General features: G+C 34.7%; 4 non-coding genes across 4 annotated transcripts; 3 read left to right on the top strand and 1 right to left on the bottom strand.

Moving 5' to 3' along the window:
- The first annotated feature begins 1,368 nt into the window (after window positions 1–1,368).
- Window positions 1,369–1,463, top strand: TRNAY-GUA (transfer RNA tyrosine (anticodon GUA)). The gene is made up of 2 exons: window positions 1,369–1,405; window positions 1,428–1,463. It is a non-coding gene; the product is annotated as a tRNA-Tyr (tRNA).
- Window positions 1,464–2,253: 790 nt separating this feature from the next.
- TRNAY-GUA (transfer RNA tyrosine (anticodon GUA)) lies at window positions 2,254–2,348 on the top strand. Its single transcript has 2 exons — window positions 2,254–2,290; window positions 2,313–2,348. It is a non-coding gene; the product is annotated as a tRNA-Tyr (tRNA).
- A 1,898-nt stretch (window positions 2,349–4,246) lies between these two features.
- Window positions 4,247–4,342, top strand: TRNAY-GUA (transfer RNA tyrosine (anticodon GUA)). The gene is made up of 2 exons: window positions 4,247–4,284; window positions 4,307–4,342. It is a non-coding gene; the product is annotated as a tRNA-Tyr (tRNA).
- A 4,940-nt stretch (window positions 4,343–9,282) lies between these two features.
- TRNAY-GUA (transfer RNA tyrosine (anticodon GUA)) lies at window positions 9,283–9,365 on the bottom strand. Its single transcript is given in 2 exon segments — window positions 9,283–9,318; window positions 9,329–9,365. It is a non-coding gene; the product is annotated as a tRNA-Tyr (tRNA).
- Window positions 9,366–13,131: the final 3,766 nt, after the last annotated feature.

Raw genomic sequence — 13,131 nt, 5'->3', positions numbered from 1 at the left:
AAAGCTTGATGAAAATATGCTTCAGCATAAGTTAAGTGAACTTAGAGATATGTTAATCGTACTCCTTTTTTTTAAGTTTACAAGTGAGTTTCATTTCACAGTGTACACTACATTAGATTTCTTAACTATGGGAATTCAATCTTTAAACTTCAAACAATACATCTATAATTACTGGTTGCAATAGATTAATAATATCAAAGATAGAACATGTTCCTTGGACGCGTAATCCACATCAGAAAACCATTACTTACTATGCCTTACTGTTTTGTTCTATGGTGACAAAGGTTCAAACCAGAAATAGTAAATTTTCCCCATCTTCGGTTTGAATAAATGGTTAAGGGAGGAGATAGAGACTACCCTTGAAAAGCTAAATTTATTGCAAGAAAAAAATTTATCGCGATATCTCTTACCATTTTTGCTCTACGGAAATCTGTACTATTGAAACAAGAAGTAGTAATAAATTACAACTACATTCGGTTTTGGAACATTGTTGCGGATTGTGATAGTATCGATTGCAGAAACCCGTATCGCGATATGGTTTGGAAACTTAAAATACTGTTTTTCTTCGATTTTCTTCGAAAACTACGCACGAGAATTGATACTCATTAATATTTTTTTTTCAATTGACATTTTTCCCTACCTAATTTTTACATTATTGTAGAAATTATTTTACTTTTGGTCAGTGTTAGGTGTCCTTGAAAAGAAAGAGGAACATTGTACTTGAACCTACTTAGAAACAAACGAGTATTACTTTGATTGCTGCTGAGAATGGGATCTTTAGATTAATACCTGCTTAAAGGAATCCTACTCCGACGTACTGTCCACATAATACATCAATGTTTCTCAGTAAGTTACTCTAGAATACTGGAACAAAATTATTTCCCTTTCATTGGCTCCACACGAAATGTGTTTCAGAATACAGTTTATTAGTTCATTTGTTAGACTCAACGTGCATTTTTTTTAAATTTAGGTACTCTTAAATAAAAATGAAGGAACCCAACATAGAGAGTTTACAGCGTTGTGTTAAGTGCGTGCCTAACTGACGTGTGATGCAAACGTCCGTATTTAGAAACATGTTAGTGAAGTTAACAACAATTTACATATATCTAAACCAACCAGCGACGACCTAACCACAGGGTTTTTCAAAGAATTGGAGAAACCAATAGAAGCGAGAATAGGTCTCTCTCACCTGTGAAAACGTTGTGGAACTATACCGGACTTTCCAGTTTTCTCATAGCGGCTCATATAAGTGTGCTACTGGAGATGTTTCCAATTTTGTAGAGTGTGCTCGTAAAACGTTACGTGATTACAATCTCTCGTACATACCTACAAATAGTCTGGAATCTTACAAGAAGAGGAACACAACTTCCTCTGGTAGCTCAGTTGGTAGAGCGGTGGACTGTAGTTGGCTTTGAAATAAGGCAGTTATCCATAGGTCGCTGGTTCAAATCCGGCCCGGAGGAGCTCACTTTTAAACTTTTCTAAATTCGTGAGTAGAAATATTAGTAGGGCAATCCAAAAGCATAATAGCAATTTAGACATATGGTTCGTACCTTAAACATTGTTAGGTGTCCTTGAAAAGAACGAGGAACATTGTACTTCAACCTACTTAGAAACAATCGAGTATTACTTTGATTGCTGCTGAGAATGGGACCTTTAGATTAATACCTGCCTAAAGGAATCCTACTCCGACGTACTGTCCACATAATACATCAATGTTTCTCAGTAAGTTACTCTAGAATACTGGAACAAAATTATTTCCCTTTCATTGGCTCCACAGGAAATGTGTTTCAGAATACAGTTTATTAGTTCATTTGTTAGACTCAACGTGCATTTTTTTAAAATTTAGATACTCTTAAATAAAAATGAAGGACCCTACATAGAGAGTTTACAGGGTTGTGTTAAGTGCGTGCCTAACTGACGTGTGATGCAAACGTCCGTATTTAGAAACATGTTAGTGAAGTTATCAACAATTTACATATATCTAAAACGACCAGCGACTACCTAACCACAGGGTTTTTCAAAGAATTGGAGAAACCAATAGAAGCGAGAATAGGTCTCTTTGACCTGTGAAAACGTTGTGGAACTATACCGGACTTTCCAGTTTTCTCATATCGGCTCATATAAGTGTCCTACTGGAGATGTTTCCAATTTTGTAGAGTGTGCTCGTAAAACGTTACGTGATTACAATCTCTCGTACATGCCTATTTAATACAAATAGTCTGGAATCTTACAAGAAGAGAAACACAACTTCCTCTGGTAGCTCAGTTGGTAGAGCGGTGGACTGTAGTTGGCTTTGAAATAAAGTAGTTATCCATAGGTCGCTGGTTCAAATCCGGCCTGGAGGAGCTCACTTTTAAACTTTTCTAAATTCGTGAGTAGAAATATTAGTAATGCAATCCAAAAGCATAATAGCAATTTAGACATATGGTTCGTACCTTAAACATGATTGCGGTTGTCTAAGGGTCCAGAAGGTGCTAATTTTAGTAGCATAATTTTGGAAAATAAAGGATAATTTAAAATATATAGCACAATTCTTGGAAAATTCTATTAGAACAATTCCTTGAAAATTCTGTTTAACTGCAAGTTTAACATACTGCATTAATATTTTTTAAACCAATATTTACAATGCAAAATCATTCAGAACATAAAAATGCAACAATGAAAAGTTTATTTTATTTCTGTAAATTTTTCGGTGTAATCCTTTGATGTGGAGAAAAGAAAAAAGGAAACGTAGAAAACTTTCCACCAACAATGAATAGTACACAGGAACTTCGCACTGTATTGTTATGTGTACCTCCTGAACTTAGGCACTTTCTGTGCTTTTTGGTGACACTTACTTTCCCTTTCTGTATATATGCACCTCTAAGGCACATAAAAGTGGTAGAAAAAATTGACTCGAGTAAAGCATATCTTTTTACAGTGCAATAACTAGAAAATAAATTAAATATGAAAGAAACTGGTTAAATAAAATAATAATAAATAGATCAAGATATTTAGAATATTTAATCTATAGTAAATATTATACATTATACACGATTAATGTAAAACAATGATTTGAATTAAGAATAAAGCATAATAAAGCATAATTAAAAAAAATAAAGCATAATTAAACAAAAAATAAAGCATAATGTGGGTTGATCTAATTATTAGTATAATTCTATTCGCATTATATGGGATGAAATGCTCGAATTATTTCCATCGATGAAGCAGAATATTTCTGTAGACATTTCAATTCTTCATCTAATACAGGTTAAGAATTCTTACTACAAGAGCAAGGAAGTTTCTTCTACGTGCGACACCCGTGTTTGATCCCTGTGTAGCTCATGTGGTTTGGATCCCGCAGTGTTTGTGTGTACCGTGGTTAGATATCCAACAAATATAACCAGATCCTGGGGTGCTGAAGGAAACTTTGGAGGGGTCATCCCCCTCCATGCTTCATAGATGCTTCCCTAATATATCCATACGATACGTTCGAATTTTGTGCGAACTCAAAAGAATTATGTATGAAAGATACAGAAGAGAGAATTCAAAATATTGACCACAGTAACGCTTTGACGAATTTCCTAGTAATGAATAAATAAAACAATTACCATGCTGAACACATATAATTAATTCTGGGAATAATTGGAATAAAGTGTGAGATTTTACGATAGGCAACCCATTTAACAATTTCCTTTTTTAGAAAAATAATTAATGGTAATTTCAATAATATCAAAAACTAAACTTAAGCTATCCATAAAAATGTTAATAGTTATGTAACTGCTTTAGTACAAATACTTGACTACTAAAAATTTATTCATTAATAAATAAACTAATCCTAAATGAATAAATGAAATTTGCTAGAGGGTGGATGCGATGAGGAGATTGTATGATTTATTGTACTGACAAAATCTCTGGTTTTGAGGACTAACGTTATCTAGTCAGAAAAATGTAATATATAGCACTTAGGTCAAATAAACTGAAATCAAGAATCGAACCCGGATTCCCACCAAAAGCTTTATTTGGGGAGAGCAAGGGCAATTTGAAAAAAAAACATGATTTTTTCATAAATTTCTTACAAACGTACGGTACTATTAAAATACGTCCCCTCCAGCAAAATCTAAAATTACGCTACTGATCCCCACATTGAAAACTGGCGGGTTTCCCATTTTGCAGAGTAAGTGCTTGTAAATCGTTAGGCAATTACAATCTCCCGTATATACATTCCCACAGTCTGCAATCTTACAAGGACATGAAAGTAACTTCCTCTGGTAGCTCAGTTGGTAGAGCGGTGGACTGTAGTTGGTTTGTTCATAATGCAGTTATCCATAGGTCGCTGGTTCAAGTCCGGCCGGAGGAGTTATTTTTCACACTTTTTTTTAACTTCTAAATTCGTGAGTTGAAATATTATTAGAATATGTAGTACAATTCTATTCGTGTTATATGGTATCAAATGCTCAGATCAGCTCCATCAATGATGCGGAGTATTCCTTCTAAATATTTCAGCTGCTCACTTCACGTAGATTACAACTTGTAATTATGAGTGCTAAGAAGTTTCTTCAACGCAGGATTAACGCTCTTCGACCTCAGTGGAACTCATGTGCTTTCGATCCCACATTAAGTTTTATATCAATTTCTCACATGGGCTCGATGTTGAAAAGAGACTTAAAATTTCAAAGTTACCAATCAATCTTCAGCTAAAATTATATTTATATTTAATAGCATGTTTCAGCTGTTCAATTTAATTTAACTGACGACGTTCCGCGTATTGACTAAATTATGTTTCAATAATGATGAAAACATATCGTTGCATGAGAACCAGAGTAACATAACTCCATTTTCGTAGGTTTACAGGCGAGAGGACAAAAATATTATTTTCTTAGAAAGATAAGTTTTTAATAAGATGGTAATTGAGCTACATTACAACAAGGAGAAAAGAGGGCGTTACGTCCCATTTACATCAAGCTATGTGAGAAGTTCGCCTACGGAAAATGTACATGGCAAGCATTTATAAATAAATTAAGATTGTTATTTAAACTAGTTGCTCCCCACAAACCTTCGGCTCGCTTTAAACTACAGGTTTAAATCATGCTCAATTAAAAGTTCTAATTTTTAAAGAAATGCTTTAAGAAATTTATTTATTTATTTTTCAGTATGTCCACTAACCAACTCCTTACAGTGATGCCAATGCATGGGAAAAAATCCATTTCGTGTTATTTTTTGACATGAATATTTTTGACGGGCTTTTGGACATGGAAGGGGATAACGGGAATTTTCGTCGAAATCGACAGCAAATATGGGATTTTTCACTATATGTCTAATCTACGCAAAAAAAAAATCTCTACGAGTGTAAATTAAGACAGAGGTAATAATCAGTTAGGTTGTCAGTTTCGTCAACGCTTAGTCTGAAGTCTTTTCATTGTTATCGGTAAACACCATGCTAGCGAGGAATGACTTAATCATATGTGATTCTTAATAATTAAAAGTACCAAAAAACGAGACTCGTGCTCTGCTATCTGAGGAAAGAATAAAACAAAACATTGAATGAAGGAAAGAAAGGAAACAAAATATCAGAGATAAACAGTTAATTTCCAAACGTTCTGCAAAAAATGTATGGAAAACAAAGCTCTTGTAGTATCATTCGGATCACTATAAGCTGATGGTAGAAAGATGTGATAGCGTTACTGCATTTCTGATAACATAAAAAAGTATACTTGTTCTCGATTAACAAAAGTTGTTATTCACAAACTATTTTATCAACGTAGAAAATCGAAATTTATTCATCACACACCTTGAAATTAAAAAAAGTTACACATGTCACATACAAGTTTTATTTATTATTATTATTATTATTATTATTATTATTATTATTATTAACAATAATAATAGTATACAATGTGGGAAATTCTGATGCAAAATGGGTTTTTTACCTTTTGGAAATGGGATTTTATAGTGTTTCCGGTTGGCATCACTGACTCCATATCATATTTACGTAATTACTCAAAGATTTCCCTATACACAACATTGCGTTGGTTCAAATCATTAAGTAGCAAACATTGTACAGTCAGCGACAAAAGTTCTTTCCGTTTGATAAAATTTATTTTGGGAATAACGGTGGAACGTACACAGTTTCACCAAATTTCAGGGCTGGAACGTACAGAAAATTACGTTCCTTTTAATTTACTGAAGACTGTACTCAAATTGTCCTTCTGTTTTGAAGCTATTTACGTAATAATTTCATCAAACGGAAAGAATTTTTGTCGCAGACTATACCTAGCGTTATCTATTGATAGCAAGTAGTCACATTGTAGCCACCCTTAGCTATTAGCGCGACTGTTAACAATTAGGAATTAGCGTTTTGCCCATGCAAATAATAAGGATTTTTTTTATAAGTAGAGATACTACTGTAGAATCTTGTGTAGAGTAGACTCAATTTCATATCGACATTTTCACTGTAAGATCCTCTCTTCTCTAAATATATTATTCTGTGCATATATTTAAGTTAATTCCATATATTTTTCCAAGAATATCAGAAATACATCATAGTATGCCATACTATTTTAGTAATACAGTTTCTAGAATGTTACTTAAGTTGAGCACGCATATTTTTGTATAAATTTCAACATAATATATGTTATGATATATTTCAGAATATTAGATCAGAGTTATCCAAATAGTGGTCTGCCAAGTATGGACGAAAAATGTATACGTAATAAACCAAACCACGTATATTAAATACCAGAAATACCAGACTTAATATAGCAACCATGGAGAAGGGCCCCCTAAAAACTTTTCTGCTGCGACCCTGTCGCCAAGCCACCTTTGGAAGATTTGATTTAATTTTAGTTTAGAATATTTTCATTTACATTTTTACTTTGTATTTATTTATTTTATGTATTACACCTACAAGACAATGGAGTCGGCAATGTAACTACAAACATTAACGGATCTAGAAGGAACATTTGGTGGGGGCGGATCACCTCCTGGAAGATAGGTGTAGGCTCGAAATACAGAATTTTACTTTCAAACAGTTATGCAATATTAATCATTTTAAAGCCTTACCTCTTCAAACACCTGTGTCTTTTGCAAATTAATTGAGAATGAAACATGTGGCTCTATATATACCACAAAACCAATTGAACGTAGAAGAAAAGCAGTAGCCTTTTGCACCCCGAGCGGCATTTTCCGTGGATTCGCCACTGACTAAAGTGGAAACCTGTGCTTTAAGAACCAGATTCATATTCCGGTGTTCATTACAGTGATAACATGAATGCATTAAGTCCTGTAACGTTTAAAGTTTTGAACTGTGGTTTTTTATTTATTTATTTATTTATTTATTTATTTATTCGAGTGGCGGATCTAGCCCGGTCCCAGGGGGTCCTAGGCCCCCCAGTTTTTCGAGTAATTAATGTAATTTAAAGTATTGTATATATTTTTCAAAGTTTATAGTAAACTCATGGTACACCTATCATAGTCTGGGTTCTGATTGTCCGGAGTTTTTACCTTCTAGATACGGGTCTGATTTACTCATTGGGTTTTCAGTACGTGTCATTCCAGTGCCTGATTCACCGTTGTAGTGAGGTGTGTGTCGTGCTATAAGCATTCTGTAAGTGTTAATTTTGGTCTGCTGTCAGTTCTTCGCAGTAGAGAAATACCAGAAAAACAAAATAGAAAATTAAAATCGATTAGAAAAATAAATCAGGAATGGTGGATAAATTCCGCTATTTTTCCATACCAAGTCACATTGGTAAAGTGCAATGTTTAATATAGATGTAAATTGTGCCTGTGCAAAAAGGATATAATCTGAAGAGACATTATTCAACCGTACATTAAAGCAAATACTCGTACAATAAATATAGAGACAGGAGTCAATAAGTGTTGACAGAAAATTAGAAAAAAATTAAAGGAAAGGAACAGCAATCGAATATTTAATAAAGTTAACACGGTTCAAATGTGTAGCCATTATAATGAAGAAATGCGCAGTATAAATGGAAAATGCTTTGGATAACACAAAAATCCAATTTTGTTTCCAATTTTGCAAGGGTAGCGCTTGCATCACGTTACCCTTACAATCGGGTGAAATTCTGTTAATCCTCGCCACGATTCTTATATCATGGTAAACCGAACAAAACCTAATCTAACATAAATTAAAGTAACCTACCCTAAGTAACCTAAATCTATGCTAACCTAATCTACCCTAATCTAACCTAAGCGGTGGTTAATTAGCTGAAGGGGGTTAACAGACTTTCTGCCCCATAGTCTCTCGTACATGTACTTTGACGATCTACAATCTTACAAGCAAACTGTTAAGTTGGTAGCTCAGTTGGATGCCGGTGGATGTATCCGAGCAGTCTGAAGCGTTAGGCTGACGATCGTGAGGTGAAAGCCATTGGAATTCGAGCTTCCCATCTGTAGTAGCATGCATCGAATTTTAATTATCCTCTATGTTTCTGTGTTCATGTCCCGGTCTTGTCCAATAGTCTTGAGCAGTTGTTGAACGAGAAACTGAGAATTAAAAAAGTTACAAACAAAAATTGTTAGGGCGGTGGATGGAGTTGACTGCACAACAAAGCACGTATACAGAAGTTGGTTCAAAACTAGACCGGAAAAATCACTTCTATAGTTTTATAACTATTAAGATGTTGAATTTCTTAACTGATGGTATTAAACGTCAATTATATTTTAATACCATAATTGTGAGAACATATATACGGATTATTCTTGACGAAAATATATTTTAGGTCTGATAAATAAACCATATCTGCAAGCAGGTGTAAGAAAAGGCGAATTATTTTGTCACACTATCATCCTCTAGAAAGAAACGTTGAGAAATTACATGGACATTACGTTAGAGTGAAATTCCTTTACGTGAGTATCAACCAAGAGATTCCATTCCCAGAACTAAACACATGTTTTCAGTATGGTAACTTTGTTTATTTACTCATTACTAGGAAATGCCCCGAAGTGGTACTGTGGGGGTTATTTTGATTTTTTTCTTCTGCATTTTTCATATACTATTCCTCTGAGCTCGCAAAACTTTCGAACGTATCGTATGGATATTATCTATGTGAGCTCCACAGGGGATCAAAAGCGGATGTAACACGTAAAAGAAGCTCCTGAGCTCATGTAGTGACAATCCCTAATCTCTATTAGGGAACAGTTGAAATGTCTAGAAGAAATGCTCTGCATCATCGATGGAGATAATCCGAGCATTTGATCCCACATAATGCGATAGAATTATACATATAATAATAATATTTCTACCCACGAATTTAGAAGTTAGAAAGTGTAAAAATAAATTCCTCCGGGCCGGATTTGAACCAGCGACCTATGGATACAAAGCCAACTACAGTCCACCGCTCTACCAACTGAGCTACCAGAGGAGGTTGTGCTTGGTGTCTTGTAAGATTGCAGATCGTTTGAATGTATGTACGGGAGATTGTAATTACTTAACCTTTTACGAGCACTCCCTTTGCAAAATTGCAAACATGGCTGCTTTGATGTTGGGATCAGGAGCATCATTTCAGATCTTGCTAGAGGCAGGTGTAAAAGTGGATCTGAAAAGGTAGAGGAGCGTATGACGTCAACTTGTCCCATGCCTATCTTTGCCCATTGTAATTTTTTTAGAAAGCGGGGGACGCCACAGATATTGTATGGAAGTGGAGAGATGACGTCCACGGGCCTACCCTCTCGCTTTTACTGCTGGATAGAGGGATTAAGATAGTTCACTTAAGAGTTTTATGTATTACATATTTTATTAGTATTTTAATAGGAAGCTTATTAAAAAGTACGTTTCTCAAATTGCCTCTGCCACAAAATGTATGAAACGATTATACAACGCATCGATGTGCAACAGTTTAACCCCTGATGTCATTTTCTATTTCATTCCAGTTGACCAAGATAAAATCAAAGAAGTAACACATGGTAAACATAGAAGTAGTACATGTCCACTTATCTTAACTTTAAACAAGAACGTAAATGTGAATATTTACGACATAATATAAAATTTTCAATTATAGCCGATGGAGTAGAGAGATCAGAGCAGAAGACTAGTTCTTAGTATGATACTCACGAGATCATCTAAACATATGTTTAGAAGATAATAATAATGAATGACTTCTCTAAAAAAAAACTCTTTTCCTTTTCATTTGGTACATTTTATTAAAAAAAAGTGTCGATTTTAAATTTTTTTATGGTTATTATTATTTGATTTTAGTTTTAGGTCCTTATTCAGTATCTTAAGTTGTATTATATAAATATAAGGCTCCTCCCATCACGGAAACCAAAATGCCTGAACTTGTTGAAGTCAACAAAACGCCTAATGATCAGCAACCAACAAAACTTCTGTGTCGAATTGGGTTGTATAAACTGTAGGCGCTCAATAAATATTTCTAATAATTAATTTTACAATGAAACTTACAGTGAAAGTTACAGTGAGCATCATGTGAATATATTGTAATGTTATCACATTTACGTATCTCTACGTAATTTTAGATGTTTTTTTAGTATGGAAGTTCATGGTATTTAAGATGCGAGATTTCAGTCTAGCAAATAAGCGTAAATGTAACTAACGTACTAAAAGGACTGAAATTAGAAAAGAGATAAAAAAGCAAAAACAAGAATTGAGAAAATAACATTCAATAATTTAAGTAACTCTCATATCTCACCAAGAGAGATTCTGCAAGGGAAGATAAGAAAGAAAAGAAAACTGGAGATCGTATATAGGCATGCATACTATCGTAAAAAGGCATGCCAACTTACAGAGCACTGGCGCCATATGCGGATTTTTATTTCTACTTTTATGGTTTTCAGTTGACTTACCCTCGTATATATATTAGGGATGCCAAAATTTTCCAGAATTGGAAATTTCACTTTCTGGATTTCGGAAAAATTGCGGAATTCAGAAAAATGCCCGAATTGGCCATCCCTAATATAATACTTTCAAATACACAGCCCGAGAAGAAGTCCTACTCTGATGTAACAAGTTATTATCAATACAAAAGATGACTAACTCTTTATAATTTTTGAAAAAAAAAAACACATTTTTTTTTGTTTATAAATCAGTAGATTATTAATCATGAGCAACTTAATTCATTGAAAACCTCTCCCTCTTAAACATTGAGGAATATTCTGCTATCACTACATGCAGTAGTGTATTTAGGATTTTGTTTTGGGGGTGCTATGCACAATACGTGAATAAGCACTTATATTTTTCCTTTTGTGTGCCGACAACTTTTAATGAAGATTTTGCATACAACAAATTTATTTCGGCGGAGGCTTGAACCCGATAGCCACCCCCTAAATACACCACTTGCCACATGTAATTATGTACAATAGATATCATTAAAGATTGTCCGGTGTACAAAACTGTGTTTTATGAGTATGATTTGAATGCCTAAATAGAATTTTCCATAAAATAAGCAAAAATCATGCAATTATTTTTAAGGAATCGAAAGTTAAATCCAGAAAGCACTTTTATATCTTTTGCTTTGGAAAAGAGTAATTTTGTTTTGTAATCTTTACCATAATCTTTACCATACCGTGTAACGTGGGTTCCTGTCACCACGGCATGGCGCGTCCTCAGGTTGCGGATCGAGGAGAAGGCCTCTAGATATAGAGGTTAGCTGCGAATATACTGAATAAGCAGTCGCGGACAGACGACTAGGAGTGGTCCTCCAGCTTGGGGGTTTGGGTAAGGCTAACACCCTCATCCTGTAAAAAAAGGTACTTGTTCAGAAATATTCACAAAAGCCTCGGACAAGGACTGATAACTTGGCACGACATCAGCAAAAGAAAATGGACATGAGATTTGGAACATGGAATATTAGAAGTCTTCATAGGGCAGGCGCGTTAAAATCTGTAACGAGTGAGTTAGAGAAATACAGGATGGACTTAGTAGGAGTTCAGGAAGTTAGGTGGGAAGGAAATGGATCTGAGAATTCCGGAAATTTTACGTTCTTTTACGGGGAAGGAAATAAAAATCACCAGTTAGGAACAGGGTTTTTCGTTCACAAACGAATATTACCAGCAATTAAACGGGTTGAATTTGTTACTGACAGACTTTCTTTTATTACTCTTAAGGGACGGTGGTGTGATATTATTGTTTTAAATGTACATGCTCCAACTGAAGATAAGGGTGACGATGTAAAAGACAGTTTTTACGAAGAAGTGGAACGGATATTTGACCAACTCCCGCGATACCATATGAAGATTCTATTAGGGGATTTCAATGCGAAGGTAGGACGAGAGGATATTTTCAAACCGATTATAGGGAACGAAAGTTTGCATAAGGAAAGTAATGACAACGGTGTTAGACTCGTGAACTTTGCAACATCCAAAAACCTAATCGTGAAGAGTACAAAATTCCCACATCGCGACGTTCATAAATACACTTGGACATCACCAGACGGAAAAAAACATAATCAAATTGATCACGTTTTAGTAGATAGAAGAAGACAATCTAGCATAATTGACGTACGGTCGTTTAGAGGGGCTGATTGCGACACTGATCACTACCTGGTAGCAGCGATAATACGGGAGAGATTATCGTTGAATAAAGGTAATACTCAATGTCCGAAAACGGAGAGATTTAATTTAAAGAAATTAGAAGAGAGCCAGGTAAGAGAGGAATACCAGATTGAAGTTTCGAATAGATTCTCGGTTTTAGAAGACTCGGAGTGCACTAGTGTTGAGGATACTTGGATTGAAATTAGAGATAGCATTAAAAGTTCAGCAATAGAAAAATTGGGACACGCGGAAATACGTAGGAACAAACCATGGTTCGACCAGGAATGCATTAAACTAGCAGAGAAGAGAAAACAGGCAAAATTACGGTGGCTACAAAATCCGAATGAAATAACTACACAAAATTTCGCAGATATCAGGCGGGAAACTTCCAAAACTTTTAGAACAAAGAAACGGGATTTTTTGAAAGCTAAAATTAAGGAACTTGAAGATAATAGTAAAAATAAAAATATTCGGGACATGTATAAGGGGATCAGCGAATTTAAGAAAGGCTATCAACCTCGTGCTTATATATTAAAGAAATCTGACGGAACAGTTCTCACTGATACGGATAGCCTCTTAAACAGATGGAAAGATTTCTTTGACGATTTGCTGAACACGCAGACAAAAACTAATGTGCGTGGA

This window comes from Thermobia domestica, chromosome 13 (genome assembly GCF_964235325.1).
Source record: "Thermobia domestica chromosome 13, izTheDome1.hap1.1, whole genome shotgun sequence".
NCBI classification, from domain to species: domain Eukaryota; kingdom Metazoa; phylum Arthropoda; class Insecta; order Zygentoma; family Lepismatidae; genus Thermobia; species Thermobia domestica.
This window is presented reverse-complemented; position numbering and strand designations above follow the sequence as displayed.